This window comes from Marmota marmota, unplaced genomic scaffold (genome assembly GCF_001458135.2).
Source record: "Marmota marmota marmota unplaced genomic scaffold, marMar, whole genome shotgun sequence".
In the NCBI taxonomy this organism is placed as follows: domain Eukaryota; kingdom Metazoa; phylum Chordata; class Mammalia; order Rodentia; family Sciuridae; genus Marmota; species Marmota marmota.
Window position 1 is genome coordinate 14,676,577 of NW_026000108.1, and position 16,468 is coordinate 14,693,044.

The 16,468-nt window shown below is 34.0% G+C and overlaps 1 protein-coding gene across 4 annotated transcripts in view; it reads left to right on the forward strand.

The window, feature by feature from the left end:
* Positions 1-16,468, forward strand: part of Slit2 (slit guidance ligand 2) — a 342,136-nt gene that overhangs the window by 41,375 nt on the left and 284,293 nt on the right. The gene's annotated exons all lie outside the window — the stretch shown is intronic.

Below are 16,468 nucleotides of genomic sequence, written 5' to 3' on the forward strand. Positions count from 1 at the left end.
CCCAGACAAAACTGTCTACCTAGTAAATTCCAGTAGGCTAACTGAAATAGGGTAGGAATAGACTGTGACAGAATTAAAGTTTTTAGAACTTTAGTATGTATTTATGAGACTAATTAAAAACTTCATGGCCGTTTTCCAAACAAAAATAGCTTACCTGTGTACATCATGGCATTTTTTTATTCCTTTGCCAGACTGTGAAGGAAGGGTAGGAGATAAAAATGTAGATCAGCATGAATTAACTCTGACTTAACTATAAACACCACTCGTGTCTTCATACTATATCTCATATCAAAATTTTTATATCATTGTATTCCAAATATTTGCAAGTTATGTAGGAATTGGAACATGTTTTCCCATAGAAACAATGTTGTAAATATTGGTTCAGTTCCCAGGCCAGTGCACACAGCCTATTTAATCCATATGTATCCAAGAGACCATACCAATATTTGCTTGAGTGCTCAGTCTTAAAGGCGTATGTGTGGAAAAGAGCACAGGGATGGGTATTGGTGTTAACATTCTGGAAGGAAAATGGCTCAATAGGAATTTTCAGAAGAAACCAATTTCAGTATTTGTCCCTTTCTTATACAATGTATTGCTTATATATTTCGTTTTCGTAATTTGTCCTAGTTTTTATGCAGTGATCACAGAGCCCTTTTGTGTACCTATGGGGAAGGCAAGACCCACAAGCTGCTATCTGATCTGCTCTTTAAAAGAGAGACAATCTGCTTCAAGGACATATTGATCCCTTTTATCACTCTCTCCTTATTGATAATACTTTTCAATCTCAATATTCTAAACGACTTGATTTTAAGAACTAGTAATAAGACAGTGTAAAAAATGTTTATGAAATATGAAAAAAGGCTATTAATGTACAACAGAAATATCTTGATATGTTACTTTTGGAAGCTTAAGAAAGTCTTGGGGCTTAGTTGTGATTTTTAATTTCTTTCCTTTTTTCTTCTTTGGGCTGCATCATCTCTCTAAAAACAAAGTTTTTCTCAGTAGACCTTAGTAAGTGTGCAGAGCTTTTGCTGAGGTGAGGCAGTATATGGAGGAGGTCCATAGTAAGCTCTTGGTTAGCAGACTGGGAACTGTAATGTATTGTATTATTTTTAAATACTTATAAAATTGTTATTCATATTTGTGATTGAACTCTTATCTCAGTGACTGCTATGTTTTTCCGAGTCACATATATAAGCAAGTAAACATTGTATCATATGCTTTCTTCTTTGCTAATTTTCCTTCTTGCCACACCAGTTATCCTCAGACCTGCTGGGACAAGCAAGTCAAAGACAATCAACCAGTGATGGAATCATAACAAACATGAAGCTCTGCATTGCTTTATATTAAGTGAGCACAATTTATTTAAAAAGTTATTTCTAATATATATAGGTCAAGGTGAAAACTAATTTTATCTCAAAGCATGTTTTATAAAAGAATAACTATTTTGCTTCCATGTGCACGTGTCTCAAAGCATGATATTTGGTTTTGATGAGAAAGGACAACATTATTTGTGAAACTATATACTTCATTTGGACATTTTATCTATTTCACTAAATCAAAAATTGTTGTTTTCCTTTCTATATGTGGATTTTCAAGATTTTTTTTAATCTCTAGAAAAATATTGTTAAAACTAAATTTCCAATGTAGCTCTAGGTATTTAATTTTGTTTACATTGTGCATCTTTCTCTTTCATTTTTTTTTTAAGGTCCATGATATGATGGTCAAAAATGTGAACTTTTCAGGCCCAACAGGGGGAGCTAATTCCATATTCTATTGAGGTTACCTGGCATCATTGTAGTTGCCCATTTGTCAAAGTCAAAATTCCTTCTTTGCTTTGGTTCTCTGCAGAACCTCAGAGCCGACACTGCAAAATGATGCAGCATTTTATATTAATTATATTTTAGTCTGAAATGCTAAATTTATTAATCTGTTATGGTTATGCCTGGGAAATTTTGAAATTAGGGTTATTTTGTTCAAGTGTATGATATGTTTACTCAAGATAAAGCTAACCTTAAACCACTTTCACAATAAAAATCAATGTAGAAACATAGAACTTTTTAATACTCATGAAAATCCTTTAGATACAGTATATTAGGATTATGTCAATAAAGAGGAAAAGTCTTTTATGCTTTTTAAGCTAATCAGATTTATAAAATAATGAAAATCACATGACCTTATTTCATATAGAGTTTTTTTAAAACCACATACCTTGCAGCTTTTTGTTTTAAAATAAAGATCTTTGACTAAATTCAAGATCTACCATAATGAATCACTTAGGGTGGTATTGAATTTTCATAATTGCTTGGTTCTGTGTTCTATTCTCAACAAAAAAGGGGAATGGTTTTACTTACTTGAATTATGTAGGGTGTAATTTTTCCTAAGACATTTAGAGATAATAAAAATTTTCAGTTGGAGATTTACATTCATCTTTACAAGGAACATGAACTTGTATTGTGTAAGGATATTTGTTTTTAGTTTGCAATACATAAAATTTCATAATATCTGTTGTTGTTTTTAAACAATTTTTTAAAAGTTTACCTCCCTTACTAGTTAAATATCTAAATATTCTTGGTTATGATGTATGATGAATGCATGGATTTTTCTCTCTCACATGTAGGTGTGCAGACACACACACTTAAATACAAACACATCCTCTTTTTTCTCACCCACAACAATCTTGTTTTTCATTTGCCATTTATGTGGTGACTAACATGGTAAAGGACATATATTGTGTAGCAAGTAACCAACTAATGATTGATTGCTTATTTTAAGTTACTGATCAAGAACTTATTTTAAATAAATCTCCAGCTCACTGTTCAATTTTAGCAACAGAGAAAATTTATATACATTTTTCTCCTTTAGAGATCTTCTTGTGTTTGTGTGTGTGCGTGTGTGTGTGTGTGTGTTTTAACATCTGCTAGAACTTCATTTGAATATGATAATGTTACCAGGATCCCAAAATACAAAAGTAGAGTGAATTTGCAGTTTTATTTTTGAAAACTATGGGATCTGCTATACATGATTTTCTAATTACAGGATTAATCTCATTAGTCTTTGAATTCCCTCAACATATATTATCTACCATATGGTAAGTGTTTCATGAAATTTGGATAAATGAATAAATTAATGAGCAAGAGAATTCTTATTGACTTATGTGGAACTTATATAAGTTATGCCTAGCTGATTTACTCATAATGTCTATAAGCAAACTAAGAGGTATAAAAGAACTTTAAAATTATAAATACTTTATAATTGTGAATTTATGAATAATGATACCACTGCATTTGTATAATTCAGAATATTGACAATTTGGGGCATGTCTTTATTACAATATTAGGAAAGACACAGGTGTTATTGTCTATTTAAAGTTTTAATACGGTGTCTCCTTTTTATAGGGCTGCTGTGACACATGCTTATGGGAATGGCCAAAATAGATTCATGTTTTCTAAAATTAGATCCTTGTTATACCCAATTACCCTTTTGTTCTTCATGCCTCAGAATGCCATTTTACCCCAGTGGCCAGGCATTAATGGGGCATGCTAACTCTATTGTATGTGCTACTTATGTCACATTAGTTCCAGACTCTCTCCTTTTAATTGAAGTGCTACATAGTTAAATTCTCATATCATGCATTCCTCTTCCTTAGAAGAACTAAGAAAGAAAACTTTATTGAAACCTTTCCCAAACCATATTTCTTTTAAATTGTTAAGTGTATTTTTATTAATGAGATATTAGCAGGGGAACGACGTGTTTTCATTTATAAATAAGAATTGAGATACCAAATTGTTAAAGAAGAACATTTTAGAATAATCCTATCCCTCTTGAGAAAAGTTGTCTTGACAACAGTACCATTTATAATTAGAATGATGAATATTTTATTTCTCAAAGGAAAATTCTCCCTAAATATGCTAGACAGTGATCAGGAGAAATGTTCATCAGGCTCGATCATTTCTGGTATAAAAATACACTGACTATTGAATTTTGAGCTCCATAACAATCAGGCCTTGTATTTTAGTTCATGGGGAAGAGACTTTTATATACATTTTTTCCTAGGACTTTGGAGAAAAATAAGATATATTATTGACCTCATTTTATAGAAAGAGTACATAGCCACTAAGTAGCAAAAATAGAACTAGAGAACTAAAGATTAGTTTTTCTTGTTATTATTTTGCCAAAGGGTGGACAGCATATGACACATTTCAGAGGTGTTTTTCACTCCTGTGGTAATCTGTTGTTTCATCTCCTGGAATTTGTACTTTTCTCAATGAGTAATGTGTATTCACTTTACCTGTGAATGAAGAATTAACCGAAATTAAAATATCCAATATAAGTTTCAATCTTCCTTGAGTGTTCATGCTTTGAATAAATGACTATTTAAATTTAAAGAAATTAAATTAAATTAAAAATTCAAAACTCATTTTGTGTAGTCATTTATTATATCAAGTCATCAAATGTATATATCCAGTGTCAACTGTGTGGCAGGCACTGTGGATGCTTCAGTTCCATAAAAGATAGTTCCTGTGGGAGGAACTGATGGACATGGCTCCAAGATCAGTGACCAGCCTTCAGAGTACTGACACTGGAATTGCTGCCCAATGTCAGAAGGAAGATAGAGCATTTGTGAGAGATGGGTAGGAGGTGATACTGAAGGGGTACTATGAAAAAGGGGTGTATTTGTGGAGGGAGGTTAAGGTGGGGTATAACATCCCACTAAAGGAAATGACATGTGCAATCCCATGTAGTCAGGGAGCAAGAGGGGAGAATAAGGGATTGGGAGTAATGTGGAATACTAAATATGGAATATATAATTAAGCATTAAATGACAATAGAAGGCCTCGGTGCAGGTTTAAAGCTAACATTTATCATGCACAAAGGTCTGTTACCATGAATTCAACAGCTTAGTGAGTCACATAGTTGTTTGTCTGATTTCATGGGATACAGAGCTTTTGTGATATAAATTTAAATTCTGTCACCACTTGTATGACAGTTGTTAAAATTTACTCACTTAATGAAATGTTATGACTACATTGCAATTAAGGTTTAATGTGATCCATACTTTAACATCTTTGCACATTATACATTTGAAAACTTCAGTGATTCAATCACTTCATGATGATTTAAATTTAAAGTAGCGTCATATGGATCACTTTATTTTTATACATAGTTTAAGACTTACTTTAATACATGTTCTTTATTTTTTAATTCCATTCATAAAAGTATAGAATTTAATTCAAGAGTTCCAGTGGCTGAATTTGAAGAGTCACTGTCCGTGTCTTTGGAAATCAGCCATTTAGCTTGGCAAGATGTTGAAACAAGGTTGAATCAAAGTAGTGTGTCTCTTTCTGTTATATTTCATTTATCATATTTTTTTCACTGAAGAATTAATTTTTTATTAGCCTCTATTATTACAAAACATTTCTCATGGAGAAGTAGTGGGGGTTAAATTCAGTATGTAATTTCAACTGTGACATTTTCATTTTGAAGATAATGTGTGAAAGATTTCCTCTTCCTCTCTTTCTTTCTATTCTTCCTAAGTACCTAGGTCTGTGTTAATAAATACTAAGTCTGTAGCCATGAGCATGGTTCTCTCAAGGACCCTACCATCCACTGACTGGATGGACTTGAACAAATATAATCATTGTGATGTCAGGAAGAGGTATGGTTCTAGTCTGCTCAGATGTATGCATGTGATTTCTACTGTCTTGGTGGAGGCCTTAGAGAAATACTTCAGTGTGGCTCTCAAGATAAAATTGCATGAGCTGGGAGCTGAGGACAGAGGAAGAGCATTCCGGCTGAGCAGACTGGCAGGAATCCATACACAGACCTGCTTAGGAGAGTACGTGGTTAAGTTGGAAGAAGTGGGGGAAGATGAACCTGGAAAGGCTGGTTTGAGGGACCTTAACAGAGGTGCTAGAGTCTGGATTTCATCTGGTAGTCTGGAAAAGCATGGAAAATGTTGAAGCTGTGTTGTGACACGTTGAAATCTGTGAGATAGAAAAACTACTCCAGTTATGAGGGTGGTGAGGGACTTAGGCAGATGTTATTATTCTCCCTGCAGAATTTTAGCTGGGATGGCAGAGGAAGTGTTTTGTCGTTACTCTCCTGTCACACACAGTTCTTTCTACAGTGTGTTATTAGCTACTACTCAGTGCATGCTTATTCAGTGAATGAATGTCACTCTGCATCTCCCTGCTTTCACTAAAAGCCAAGATAGAAGACTTTTACCAAAGTACAAAATAGGTGAAGGAAGAAAGTGAGGGAAGATAGATAATGAGATGAAAGAGAACAAAATTGAACTGTATGGTAGTGGAAATGGATAATAGAGAATGGAGTTGAGGAATATTTTAAAGGAGAAGATTTCACAAGCACTGGATCATAAAGGAGAGTGAAGAAATATGGTAGACTATTACATTAGCCCCAGTGAAACACGTCTCCCAGCTTTCACACCCTTGCATAATATCTTTTCTGAATCTCAGCTTGGCCATTTGATGCCTTGATCAATGAAATATTAGCAAGTAAAATGCAAATGGAATCTTGATAAGCACTTGCACACTGGGAATCATCTCCTTGGAATGCTGATGGTTGGAATATACCTTCTTGGAACAGTTTCTATGCCCTGACGAAGTTCAAGAAATGATATCAAGAAGTCAGTTGGGAGGATAGAGGATATCATAGCCATGTTCTATCTGTGCTCCCAGCCAGTCCAACTGCCAGGTCATTTTGCAACTTTCATCCCCACTACTATTCCAGTTGCACAATATGAAGCATAAAAACTTCCCATTTAGACAACAGAAATTTAAGGGGTAATGACGAGTAATTGCTATTCAAGTCACCAGTTTTTTTTTTCTTTCTTTCTTTCTTTCTTTTTTTGTAGTTTGATATATAACAATGCATAACTCCAACAAGCAAGAGTGGTTTTAAAATATTTGGGCTGAATTACTTGGTGGATTCGGATGCCTTCATTTATTACAGATTTATAAAGGCCCTCTTGCTAGCACACTTAATTCTGAACTACTGAAAAATAAATAACTTTTACTGCATTGCAGCAGAGCAGATACTCAACAGTATCCATTAAACACAGAATTGAAAGCAGGTTACATTTAGGGAGGTGCTGTGCCATTTGCTCACTGCTAGAATGAGAACTTTCCAGATGACTTTCTTTTTTGTTTTTCCTTTTGGTTATCAAAGACCCTTATGACCTAAGTACTGAATGATGACAGGAGATGTATACAATACCCTCTCCCCCACCACATACACCAAAAAAGGAAGAAAAAATGTTTGTTGAACTGGCACTGGTTAAACTTATGGGTAAAAAAAAAAACTTAAAATAATATATACACAAATATCTGTAACATACAATAAGCCAGGTCTATTCTCTACATTAAATTAAATCCAACCTACATAGAATACCATGTATGGAGAATCTCTAATTATATACACAGTTTGTATATGGGGGTAAGACAGTTTGGGTTATCGTTGGAATGAGAGGCAAATGATGTGTTTGGGGATGAGTTATTACTTCCTGATGAAAACATGCAATTGAGAAATCCTAAATAAATTATGGTGTGCACATAGGATTGCTTAAGTTTATGCTGGATTTTTAAAGCTGTTAAGTTCTTTCTACAAAGTTTTGTATAATTCTTATAACTTCCTTGATATCAATGTTTAGTTTAGCTAAGAAACAATCCCTAGATCATTGGTTTTCCTGAAAGACAAGGGAGGGAAAGAAAGTAAAATGTGTTAAATCACTGAGAGAGGATGAAGAAAAGAAAAAAAAAATACCTAAGCTTCTGAAAATTAAAGCAGCAGGGGGCAGTAGAACATTTTGAGTATGAAGGGGTACTGGTCAATGGAAAAGGACATTGACATCTCTCAGGATGTGTTTTTTTGTTTTAAGTTTTATTCTACAAGACCATATTTTTATTCTACAAGATGATTTATATCTTATTCTACAAAACTTTAAACTATTTCCTTTACTTACAACCTTGCAAACTCTAGTCACATTTAGTCAATATTATTATTAAATCAAAACCATGTTTTTAGAAAGAGAACTTTTGCGTCCTTTTCTCAAATAAACCAGTGAGTAGAATTTGCTTCTCTTCAGAGGAAACAGCAGTGATTCTTGTTGCAATTCCCCTTTCTTCTTCCTTTACATTTTTTTGAAAGTCCTAATAAGTAGGGTGGAGGGACTCAGATTAAGAAGGCATGGGCATGTTCAGTTTTATGTGTTGTTTGCACCAGGTGTTCGTTTGGGGGCTTTCCCTGCCATTTGAGGTCTTTATCTAGTGGAACTTGCCTGTGTACTTTTGCTCATATTGGACCTTTTACCTAGGATCCTCTTTACTGTATTTCCATAATTCCAAGTTATTATCCATTCTTTAAAACTTGAGATTTAATTATTGGTGAGTACTTCTGGTATTTCTCCTGCCCCAAACACTTGCATCCAACATTGGATTCTCTGTGCCTTGAGTCATAGTATTCAATTTTCCATATATAAAAAAATAAAAAGAATAATTAAATAACATCTGTTTTATTTATAGGATTGTCAGCTTTTTGAATGCAGAGATTCATCTCTGGCCACACCCAGTCCCTTTCATTTTCTTCATATTATTAGACATTTGATTGACATTTGTCCCGTCTATAAGTGCAGTTTTTCTTGTTGAAATTTATTTATGTTGCATTTAGGTGTCTAAGAGGGTCAGGTGAAAGGACAGGACACTAACATTATTAAGTGCTTAAGTGTGTTCTAGGGACTCATTTGTATGTCAAGTCTCTTAAAATCCTCATTGCAACTTTTTAAGATAGTCAATATTAGAAAAAATGAAGCTCATGGGCAGTAACTTGCCCAAGGTCCCATGAATAACGTGAGGTGAACTGAGACTGAGACCCACACTCTTCCTATGGCCTCCAAATCCCACACTGTTTGCACGAAAACAGCAGTTAGTTATTTGTTGTCTACTGTGCAACACACATTGCTTTAGGAGCTATTGATTCTACATTGAATAATATACTATGCTATCTTTGTAAGGCTCACATTCTAACAGGGGAGAGATTAAAGTAATTATTATGATTCTGAGTGATAGATGCTTTAATAGTGTCCTTTGGGTACCAGGCGAGGACCATTAACTCTGGCTGCCAAGAAATGCACATCATGTGGAGCTATAGATCAGACTTGGGAAGTAATGGACCTTCGAGGATTAGCAGTTCACCAGAGAAGAAGGTAGGAAGGCCCTTCAGGCCAAGAAAGTGGGCCAGGGTCACAATACTGGGGGCATAGCCAAAACGGTCAGATCATTGCCAGGCAGGGAGTGGACATAGTGAGAAGAGAGTGTTGCCACATCTTGATAGATACTCAGGAGCACTCTGTGAGCGACCATCAGTAACCAAGTCATACGAATGCAGTGGTTTGTAATCTATGGATTAGATAGCAAAGAGGTGGTTTATAGGGATTCCATGAGGTCCCTTGGGACATGTATTCAAGGAATCCTTACTGGTGTAGAAAGCATGACTTTGAAGTGAATCAGACAAGGCTTTGAATCTCAATTCTGACCAGCTACATGATCTTGACTTGTATCAAGCTTTTTGGAATTGCTGCCATTGCCTTTTCAAAAAGACGATATTCACTGTCTGTAACTCTCACGGTAGGAGTTAATGAAGGGACAAAATGCCTAATACATCATAGGTGTATAATAAACGTAGTCTTATGTTTTTCTGCCTACAAATATAAAAGTGTTGGTACAGCAGAGTTAAGTTTCTAAGACTCTATTTTTATATACTGATATATAAGGTAGTGTCAAATTACTAGTTATATATACATATGAATTTGTCTATTTGTATCTTTATGTAATTCAGTGAAATTCTCATGTTGTAAGAGAATGGAAATGTTTTTCATTTTCCCTCACTTACTAATATGAGATAAAAATTATTTAGTTATTCTTTGTTGAGTCTTATTTTGTAGTTTTGAGGGTAAGACTAATATTGTGCATTGCTGGTTTTAGAATTCTGTTATCAGATTTATTATTATTATTATTATTATTATTATTATTATTAATAGTAGTACCAGGGATTAAATCTAGGGGTGGCTTACCACTAAACCACATCCCCAGTCCATTTTATTTTTTTTATTTTGAGACATGGTTTTGCTAAGTTGCTTAGGGCCTTGCCAAGTTGCTGAGCCTGTCTTTGACTTGGATCCTCCTGCCTCAGCCTCTGAAGCTTCTGGAATTATGGGCATGTACCACTGTGCCTAGCTTCTTATAATTATTAATTCCAAATTACAAATGATGTTGTCCTTCTGAGGTTTTCAAATGTGAACCAATAATGATAATATATGCCTGTTACCAAGATAATGTTTGACAAAGTTGCATCCTAGATATTTTTTAAAGTTAAAAGGGTAAACATTCCTTTACAACTAAATTGTTTTCGTTTATTTCACAAACAACTTTGTTGTTCACTAAAAGGTTTTTAGTAATAACACTAATTAAAGTATGAAGGGCTTCAATTTAGCATTCGCTTGGCTGAAACATCTCTAAAAGGCACTGAAACCTCTTCTTGTTTATAAATAATTTTTTTTTCTTTTCTTGACTAAATCTGTTTTTCTTCTTCACAGTTCTTTTTCAACAAATTATTTCTATTTCTCCCATTTTGTGTTTTTGACTTTTTATTAGCTATTTTCCTTGACTGTAATTGGACTCAAGATTCCTGTCCTCAAAAGATAACAGAAACAAAACAAAACAAAAAAAAAAACCACAATTTTTTTTTTTAAAAAAGTAAGCAATAAAAGTGTTTTCCTACTTGTTCAGACTCTGTTTATCTCCTCTCTAGAGCTAATATCCTGGTAAAGTTATTTTTTTTCCCTATACACAACCTAACTTTTATCACTACATCAGTCTATTATGACACTTTCTGCCTTCACTACCACAGCACTAAAATCATTGTTAACCCTCCTTATCTCCTTTTACCACATCTGGATGCTTTGGTCGTGGTCTTTGTCTGCTGTTTTGGATAAAATTTGCCACTGTCTAGTCAGGTATGTTCATGCATGCCTGAAATCCCAGCGACTCAGGAGGCTGAGGCAGGAGGATGGCAACTTTGAGGCCAGCCTGGGCAACTGAGACTGAAGCCACTTCGGGAGACCCTGTCTCAAAAATAAAAATTAAAAAGAGCAGAGGCTGTATCTCAGTGGTCTAGTGCCCCTGGGTTCAATCCCCAATACTCCCCTCCCCCTCAAAAAAAAAAAGAAAAAGAAAAAATATATCATGATCTTCCTTACTCATCAGTATATCTCAATTTTTTTTCCTTGCTATTTGTTTTTCTTTTTTCCCATTTTGGACATGCTTTTTGAAAGAAGCTCATCAGTTTTCCAGCTTTTAACTACCACCAAAAATGGACAATGGTACCTTCATCACTCAACTTCAGATTCATCCATGAAAATATACGATGTCCATATAACCCTGGGAAAACATTAGTGACTGACATACCTAGCACAAAACAGTGTTCTTGGTGGGCTGGCCCTCTCCTTCAGATACCCAAGAATTTGTTACATTTTCTGTATTTATGTATGGATGTATGTATGTTGTAATCTATAGCACCATCATCCACAAGTCACCCAGGACACAATCCTGGACATCAGACAGACTTTTCTCTCATTTCTTCACCCAGTAAACCGTGAGCCCTGATGGTTTCATCTCTAAAAAACATCCCGTGAGTCTGTTTTTCCTTCTTTTCCTGTAGGCCCTTGCCCCATTTTTGCATGCTGTGATCCCTTCCCTAGATCATCACTTTGGACCCCTGTCATCTTGCTGCTAGAGGCATGGTCCCTCCAATGACTTTGCCTCAAACAAGCTTCCCCGGGTATGATCCTGAAGGTTCTTTCCTGCAGGTTGGCCTCATTCTCTTACTTAGTTTCAAGTTGATTTCTCACTTAGAATCCATCAAAGGAGGAAAATAGGTTTATCGTATGTATTTTCAGAGTCTGTAGAGAGTTCATAAATCTTCATGAATGGAGCTCAGTATTTTATACAAAGTAATATCCATAAAGGAAATGAGTATGTGGGGAAAGTTGGGAGCAATTAGCAAACTGTGTGTGTGTGAGAGAGAATGTGTGTGTGTGTACTTGTGCACTTGTGTGTGTGTGTGTGTGTGTACACCCTCTGAATATTGAACTAAGGGCCTCATGCATGATAAGCACATACTCTACCACTAAGCTTTACCCCGAGACACAGCTAATAGTTTTCAATTTTAAACTCTACATCTCATTTTAGGAACATGCTGTTTTAACCATATTATTATCCCTTGGATATTTATGTGCAGAAATAAATATATGCAACAAGATTTTTTTTAAATGCATGAAAGAATGTTAAATTTCCTTTAAATTAAAAATATGATCAACTGTGCAAAGCTCTTAGTCCAGGATTTGATGTGGTATAGAGAGACATTTTTTTTTCTTAATACAAGTCATTATGGAAATATCAACTTTTGTTACAAAAATATTTACTTTTTTCCAAACTTATATTGCATGCCATTCCTGGCAATAAATAGTTTGGTTTGTAAGTTTGCTCTTAAATATAATACCATTTTAGATTTATAGAAAATAGTCCCATCATATTCTTTATAGAATATTTGCAAAATTATGCAGGATATTAAGCTTGATTGCTTGAAAAATAATTTTGCTTAAATATACTCTTAAGACACTATAAACATGTATCTAATCAGTTATTTAAATAGGTATTTTGATGGAAGCATATTGAATTTCTTGAGGCTTTCAGTCTCAGCCAAGTTCTGAGTATTTTAGCTTTCTTATACAAGGAGTGCAATTTGAATTGTTTACTGTTGTAAGCCACTGGTTATTTTCAAGCATAATAGAATAATGGTGCTTAGCCACAATGTGGTATTTTCTAAAAGCACATGAAATATTTCATGAATAAGATTAGCTAAGGAATTCAGTCTTGCTTTATGACCATGACAGTTTAGGTGTGCAACCTGAGAAGTTTGTATTTTCGGAACAGTTTCTCAGAGTGTTATTTTAAAGAAAACGAAACTCTTTCTTATAGGATCTGATATTGGGTTTCCACTAACTGTGTTAAATATCTAGTTTTAAATTACAGCATGGAAAATTTGGGTTACTCACCTATTTAGGCATTTTATTGTGAACCAAGAAGAATTCAATAATTATAATCATCTAAAATGTATACGTATATGATGCTGTGATTACAAATTTTTTCTTTAGTGAAATACTAAGGATTTTATAGTTTCATCAGCCTCAGAATGTCCTTTGTTTCTGGCCCAATTTCTCCCTCAATGCTGTTGCCCCTGCAGTTTGCTGGATGGGACATCTGGGTCAGAGGCTGGAGGAGGCCTGGCTGAGGAGGGGGCAGCTCTGAGCAGCCACAATACGACTGGAACATTCTCTTTTCCTGGGCTGTTGGACTTCAGCAGCTTCTTTTAGTCACAAAGAAAACTATGGCCCAGAAGAGGAAAGTTCAGTGTTTTCCATCTTGACTGGATTTTAGAAATGGCAGATCTAGTTCTATTTAACTTCTTAGTCTGTACATAAATATCTCTTTTTGTTGTTGTTGTGGAGATCTTTTAAAAGCACAAAGGAAGGAAAAAAAGTAATTGCAGGAAAAAAAAAAAAAAACACTTAAGACTCCTAGAAGCACTTCCTGGGAATAAATGTTACTGTTTTAATCATTACAGTGATTTACTGAATTGACAGCATTTCATAAATATTAAATGAATGCCATTGTGGTAAAATATTTGCATGAATTTATGAGAAATAATTTTATATTACCAGGTAACCATTTCTTTCCATAATAGAACAAATTATAAATTCTTCATCAAATGAAAAGTAAATTGCCTATTGCTTGCTTCATATATACATTATAATTTTACACTAAAAATTCATAAAAATTTTGAAGACATATCTTTTGAAAATACAAATGTCTATATTTCAGAGAAGTATAGAGGGTTTTAGACTCTCAATTTTTGTTTATTTTCATGAAACATTTCATGAGTAATTCCTTTTTTATAGTCTTATACAAGTTGTATTTTAGTACATATAAAATTAAAACAGTAAATAAAAGTACTATTTAAAGGACAACTGATAATTCATATTTTTATCTCTCTTCAAATGACAAATTTATAAGAGATTTTCTTGGTTTTATTATCATTTTACTCTAATACTGGTTTGATAGGGTGTTGTCTATACAAAATAAAAAGTTATAAGTTAATTATAACTTTTATGCCAAGTTTCAACAGATGAAATTTTGCTGTTTACCTATTTAAAATGTATTTGATCAACATTAACCTTTAATCTAACCCTTAATCCAAACATTCTTCTAAGAATGTTTTCTCACATAGAAGATTGACAAGAAAGAAGAGAACTAACCCTAACCAAAGAATAACACCAGAGGTTTTGAATTGCCACAGCAAACTATGTGGCTGTTGAGTCGGAGGGATTTTCAAGTAACAGTGCTCATTGAGGAATTTCATGACGATTTTGCATGATAGTTGTAATTCTGTCCACCAACCCGCAAGTAAATGCACATGGATATTTTCCCTAGTAGATCATTATTTATGTCTTTTTTGCCTTTGTAAAATTTATAGCTGAAGGATCTGTATTTTGATATAACTTTACTATGAAAACAAACTGTTCTGGGTCTGAATGTAAAAGAAAAAAATCCAACCTTTTTACCTGAGAATAAGCCTCACATTTCTGCTCATTATAACCATATAGGTAAATTGGCAATAACCCGTCACTTGCAGTCACTGCAGAAATTGTGAGAAAGAGAATTTAAAAATAGAAGGAGAAATCATTTAATGATTTTACTGCAAAATTAAAACATATTAGGGGCTGGGCTTGTGGCTCAGTATGGAGTGCTTGCCTAGCATGTGTGAGGCACTGGGTTTGATTCTTAGCACTGCACAAAAATAAATAAATGAAATAAAGGTATTGGGTCCATCTACAACCAAAAATAATTTTTTAAAAATGGATTACATCTTTAAAAAATGTTAGAGTTATGGAAATTATTGTAATCAGTGATAATCACATTTTATTCAGGAGACATTTTTAAACCATGACACTTAACATTGAGAGTATATCTCTTCAAACAACAGACATTTAATTTATACATGTACATGAAATGGTATGAAGTTAATATCTTTATCATTTTGTAACTGTTAAATTTGTTTTGTGGCCTGAAATGTTTTTTAAAAAATCTTTTTATATGATTGTGTTAAAAGTTTAACATAGTTAAAATTTATTTTTAGTTCTATGGTTGAGTTAGGATAGTCTTTCTACACTGGCAAGGTTTTGCTTGTAGATCATGTCAGTTCGGTGAACCACGTTCTCCTGAAGTCTCTTGTGATATTTGGCTATTTGCAAAGAGTGGTCTTCTATTTGCTTTCTGCCTCTCATAATTTCTTTTCTTGAAAATTTATTCACTTTCTTCCATAAGAGTATTGAAGTCCAAGTTCTTACAGCTATTTTTAAAGTTACAAAGATAAATATTTAATCTCTTATGACTTGCAGATACAATGCAGTTCTTGTTTGGTAGATCTTAGTTTTCCAGTCCCGGAAAAAGTACAGTTGAAAATTAGGTGATAAGCACATTTCTACCCATCCAGCACAGGTATGAAGTAGTGGAAATTATCTGTCTCTAATGACAGGAGCTCCTGGATGTAGACCCCAACTCTATTTCTGTAAGTTGTGTCATCTTGAAAAACTTCTTGAGTCTTGATTTCTTTCTCTGTAATGTGTAAATAACAGTTTCTGCCTCTCAGGATTAAATGAGATATTTTAAAATGTAAGGAATAAAACACCAAATGATAGCAGAATTCCAATTCCTTTTCCACTTGGAACGCAGATATTTAAGTCTGAAAGGTAATATATCTATACACATGCATTTTCAACATATTTGCATACTGAATGAGTTTATATGAAGATAATCATTGAATCCCTTCTCTTACCAGGCTCTGTTCTAGATTCTGGAAATATGTGATTTAACGAAACAAAGACCCCTGTCCTTGTGGAGCTTAATTTTTAGAAAGTTAAAGTCAGAAACTTTCTTTCATTGTCTCTAAAATTTATTTTAAAGTACTCAGAAGTCTTGGCTATTTTCTTGGCTCAAAATATATCCCTATTCCGAGGATCTAATGGACAGAAAAAAAAAGTTGAACTGGATAAGTTATTGATTTCTCATATAAGAAGAGGTCTTCTGAGTTTATTTACAAAAAAGGGGAAATTAAGTAAATGATATTAACAGGTAATTCACAAACCAACTGCAGATGGCCAATAAATTTATGGAAAACTGCCCAAACTCACTAGTATTCATGGAACTGCAAATAAAAGCAAGGATATCCGGGGGTTTTTGCTCATAAAGTTGGCAAAAGGGAAGAATGTTGATAGTACTCAGTGTTACTAAAGATGTGGGGAAAATGAGCACATTTCTACAGGGAGATGGGA